This window comes from Mobula birostris, chromosome 7 (assembly GCF_030028105.1).
Source record: "Mobula birostris isolate sMobBir1 chromosome 7, sMobBir1.hap1, whole genome shotgun sequence".
Classification (NCBI taxonomy): Eukaryota; Metazoa; Chordata; class Chondrichthyes; order Myliobatiformes; family Myliobatidae; genus Mobula; species Mobula birostris.
In genome coordinates, this window is record NC_092376.1 from 153,140,963 (window position 1) to 153,146,466 (window position 5,504).

General features: G+C 42.1%; 1 protein-coding gene across 9 annotated transcripts in view; it reads right to left on the reverse strand.

Annotated features, from left to right (window-relative positions):
- LOC140200510 (rap guanine nucleotide exchange factor 6-like) overlaps positions 1 to 5,504 on the reverse strand; it is a 397,383-nt gene that overhangs the window by 254,608 nt on the left and 137,271 nt on the right. The window lies entirely within an intron of this gene.

Genomic DNA, 5,504 nt, shown 5'->3' on the forward strand with positions numbered 1-5,504 from the left:
ATTCAGTGATTACTCTACAAATCTAGATGAATATGCCGCAGGTGTTACCAACTTCATTAAAACCTGTGTGGATAAGTGTGTGCCTATGAAAACTTACTGTACATTCCCAAACCAAAATTCGTGAATGAACCAGGAGGTCTGTCATCTGCTAATGGCTAATTTTGTGGCATTTAAGTCTGTACAAGAAAACCAGGTATGACTTGCGGAGGGCTATTTCAAGAATGAAGAAACAACCCTGAGCAAATTTGGAGGCAACATTGGATGCATGTCAACCCTGGCAAAGTTTTCAGGACATTACTTCCTACAAAGCAAATCCCAATAGGGTGAATAGCACTAATGCTTCACCACCAGATGAACTCAGTGCCTTCTGTGCCCGCTTTGAAAGGGAGAATATACCTACAGCTGTGAAGATCCCTGCTGCACCTGGTGACCCTATCATCTCTGTCTTGGAGGTTGATGTCAGACTGTCTTTAAGGAGGGTGAACCTTAAAGCAAGCCCCAATGAAGTACCCCGTAAGATTCTCAAAATCTATGCCAATCAGCTGCTGGGAGTATTCAAGGACATTTCAACCTCTCACTGCTACGATCAGAAGTTTCCACCTGCTTCAAAAAGGTAACAATTATAATGGTGCCTAAGAAGCGAAGTGTGAGCTGCCTTAACTACCATCGCCCAGTAGCAATCACATCTATGGTGATGAAATGCTTTGCGGTGTAGGTCATGGTTAGAATGAACTCCTGCCTCAACAAGGAGCTGGACCCTCTGAAATTTGCTTATCACTACAATAGGTCTACGGCAGACGCAATCTCAATGGCTCATCATACGGCCTTAGATCACCTGGACAATTCGACTTCTTAAGCAGAAGACCACATTTTGTGTGGATTGGTAATAACATCTCCTCCTCACTGACAATCAACACTGGCGCACCTCAGGGGTGTGTGTTTATTCCACTGCTCTAGTCCCTCCATTCCCATGACTGTATGGTTAGGTGTAGCTCAGATGCCATCTATAAATTTGCTGATGATACAACAGAGGCAAGACAGCGGCTATACTTTATTAGGAGTTTGAAGAGATTTGGTACATCAACAAGTACACTCAAAAACTTCTATAGATGTACCATGGAAAGCATTCTTTAAGGCTGCATCACTGTCTGGTATGAGGGGGCTACTGCACAGGACCAAAAGAAGCTGCAGAGGGTTGTAAATTTAGTTAGCTCCATCTTGGGTACTAGTCTACAAAGTACCCAGGACATCTTTAGGAAGTGGTGTCTCAGAAAGGCAGCGTCCATTATTAAGGACCTCCAGCACCCAGGGCATGCCCCTTTCTCACTGTTACCATCAGGTAAGAGGTACAGAAGCCTGAAGGCACACACTCAGCGATTCAGGGACAGCTTCTTTCCCTCTGACAACCGATTTCCTAAATGGATATTGAACTCTTAGACACTACCTCACTTCTTTTCTTTAAATATACAGTATTTCTGTTTTTTTCCCACAATTTTAATCTATTCAATACATGTATATTGTATAAAATAAACAATAAGATCTACTTATTTATTTATTTTTCCTCTATATTATGTATTGCATTGAACTGCTGCTACTAAGTTAACACATTTCATGTCACATGCCAGTGATAATAAACCTGATTCTGATTCATAGTTGGTAGAATCTCAGATGGAGTTGGGAAGGTGTACAGGAGCAAGATATACCAACTAGTTTAGTGGCGTCACAGCAATAACCATGCACTCAATGTCAGTAAGATGAAAAAGCTGATTGTGGACTTCTGGAAGGAATAAGACGAAGGAACACAAACCAATCCTCATAGAGGTATCAGCAATGGAGAGAGTGAGCAATTTCAAGTTCCTGGATGTCAAGACCTCTGAGCATCTAACCTTATCCCAACATTTAATGCAGCCATAAGGCAAGACAGAGGCTATATTTCATTAGGAGTTTGAAGAGATTTGGTTTGTCACCCAAAACACTGGCAAGTATCTATAGATATATCATGGAGACCATTCTGACAGGCTGCATCACTATCTGGTATTGGCGGGGCAGGGGGTGGTGGGAGGGCTACTGTATGTGACCGAAAGCTACAGAAAGTTGTAAAATTAAATCAGCTCCATCTTGGGTATCAGCCTCCAAGACATCCTTAAGGAGCAGTGCCTCTGAAAGGTGACATCCATTATTAAGGACCCCAATCCCCTAGGACATGACCCCTTCTCATTGTTACCATCAGGAAGGAGGTACAGAAGCCTAAAAGCACACAACCAGCGACATATGTATTTACTGTAATTGATTACTTTTTTTGTCTTTCTGTATTATCATGTATTGTATTGCACCGCTGCTGCTAAATTCAGAAATTTCACGACACACACTGGCCTGATTCTGATTCAACTTTCATTTCTGCATAGTTCTAAAACTACAATACTTAAAAGCAAGACAGGAATCAAGGGTTGTGCAACTAATATGCAATTCATTCACATCCTGGTGTTTTTATTGCCTATTACAAGGATCTTTGGTCACAAAATTGCCCAAAAACATGTGGTGAAACTAAGGCATACTGTACATGCAGTGACTATAAATGCAACATGTCTGTTTATTAGAAACACTGCAAAGACAAGGCTGTCCAAATAGCAATAGTTATTACATTGTCCATGATTAAGTATTGAAGTCATCAAGCACACATCTCACATGTTAAACTCTTTGATCTAATATTTCTTTAACTTCTCTTGATAGCTCCAGCAGAACTACTCACTGTTTCTTTTAATCTTATATATTTTCTTGTAAACCATTCAGTAAATCTTCAGATGCTTTCAGAGGCCATTCATAGTAACTGCATTCTTTCCTAATCTACTGCAGCCAGTTGACACTTCATACCCTTATAGTTTGCTTTATTCAGATTTGAGAAACTGATTTCAGTTAGAAATTACTTCTGATTTTGATGTAAAATTATATCATATTCTGATCTCTGTTCCATAAAGGCCCTTTGATTTCCACAGCATCAATCAAGCCTCCTCATTATATAATACAATATAAGAAATAGCTGTTTCCTCCTTTGTGCATCCACAATAGTTATTTACAAAACCATAAAAGTCCATGAATATTCCATCCTCCAAACTATTACAAAGAATTCAGTTTATCCCCTTCATATGTAAACTATAATTAAGTTGTCTTACTCTCTTGTAAATTAATTATTAATCTTGTTACACAAACGTCTAATTTCATGATTTACACTGCACGAAACACAACAATTATTAAGGAACACACATCAAAGTTGCTGGTGAACGCAGCAGGCCAGGCAGCATCTCTAGGAAGAGGTACAGTCGACGTTTCAGGCCGAGACCCGTCGTCAGGACTAACTGAAGGAAGAGTTAGTAAGAGATTTGAAAGTGGGAGGGGGAGGGGGAGATCCAAAATGATAGGAGAAGACAGGAGGGGGAGGGATGGAGCCAAGAGCTGGACAGGTGATTGGCAAAAGGGATATGACAGGATCATGGGACAGGAGGCCCAGGGAGCAGGAAAAGGGGGAGGGGGGGAACCAGAGGATAGGCAAGGGGTATAGTGAGAGGGACAGAGGGAGAAAAAGGAGAGTGAGAGAAAGAAAGTGTGTATAAAAATAAGTAACAGATGGGGTATGAGGGGGAGGTGGGGCCTAGCGGAAGTTAGAGAAGTCGATGTTCATGCCATCAGGTTGGAGGCTACCCAGACGGAATATAAGGTGTTGTTCCTCCAACCTGAGTGTGGCTTCATCTTTACAGTAGAGGAGGCCGTGGATAGACATGTCAGAATGGGAATGGGATGTGGAATTAAAATGTGTGGCCACTGGGAGATCCTGCTTTCTCTGGCAGACAGAGCGTAGATGTTCAGCAAAGCTGTCTACCAGTCTGCGTCGGGTCTCGCCAATATATAAAAGGCCACATCGGGAGCACCGGACGCAGTATATCACCCCAGTCGACTCACAGGTGAAGTGTTGCCTCACCTGGAAGGACTGTTTGGGGCCCTGAATGGTGGTAAGGGAGGAAGTGTAAGGGCATGTGTAGCACTTGTTCCGCTTACACGGATAAGTGCCAGGAGGAAGATCAGTGGGGAGGGATGGGGGGGACGAATGGACAAGGGAGTTGTGTAGGGAGCAATCCCTGCGGAATGCAGAGAGAGGGGGGGAGGGAAAGATGTGCTTAGTGGTGGGATCCCGTTGGAGGTGGCGGAAGTTACGGAGAATAATATGTTGGACCCGGAGGCTGGTGGGGTGGTAGGTGAGGACCAGGGGAACCCTATTCCTAGTGGGGTGGCGGGAGGATGGAGTGAGAGCAGATGTACGTGACATGGGGGAGATGCGTTTGAGAGCAGAGTTGATGGTGGAGGAAGGGAAGCCCCTTTCTTTAAAAAAGAAAGACATCTCCCTCGTCCTGGAATGAAAAGCCTTATCCTGAGAGCAGATGCGGCGATGACGGAGGAATTGAATGAAAAGCCTTATGTACAACTCCCACTGATTCTATTTCTTGATTTTCTAAGCAACATTTTCTCTCTATCCCATAATTTAATATCAGGCCTTTTCTAATATTGTCTTTCTTTTATTCTAAAAGTATCTTGGGGATATTCAATCTTTTTTTAGTGATACAGTGTGAAGTAGTACCTCCCAGCCCATGAAGCCAAACCTAATGGTGGAATAATTTACAATGACCAATTAACCTATCCAGCATGACTTTGATCACTTTGAAACAAAATTAACAACTATTACATTGCACAATTTTATAGCCATTTGTGACAATAATAATCACTTAGCTTCTGTAGAAGCTGCAAAGCATTTTGAACATGGACACATCAAACCTCTTCTTCCAAATGTCATGACTGGGATTGTTAAGCAGAAAAATCATGGAAACTCAATACTATAGTTGTACCATGGAGAGCATTCTGACAGGCTGCATCACTGTCTGGCATAGAGGGGCTACTGCACAGGACAGAGAGAAGCTGCAGAAGGTTGTAAATTTAGTCAGCTCCATCTTGGATACTAGCTTACAAAGTACCCAGGACATCTTCAGGGAGCGGTGCCTCATTATTAAGGACCTTCAGCAGCCAGGGCATGTACTTTTCGTACTGTTACCGTAAGGTAAGAGATACAGAAGCATGAAGGCACACACTCAGCGATTCAGGAACAGCTTCTTCCCCTCTGCTATCCGATTCCTAAATGGATTTTGAACCTTTGGACACTACCTCACTTTCTTTTTTAAAATATACAGTATTTCTGTTTTTGCACATATTCTTAATCTATTCAATATACGTATACCATAATTGACTTATTACTATTGTTTTTTTTTCTCTGCTAGATTATGTAATGCATTGAACTGCTGCTGCTAAGTTAACAAATTTCACGTCACATGCTGGTGATAATAAACCTGATTCTGATTCTAAATCTCTATCAATGCTATTTAAAGGTCAACCACTAGGTGGTGTTCTAAAGCAGTTGTGGCACAACTAGCTCAAGAACCTCCATTTTATGAAACACACATCAA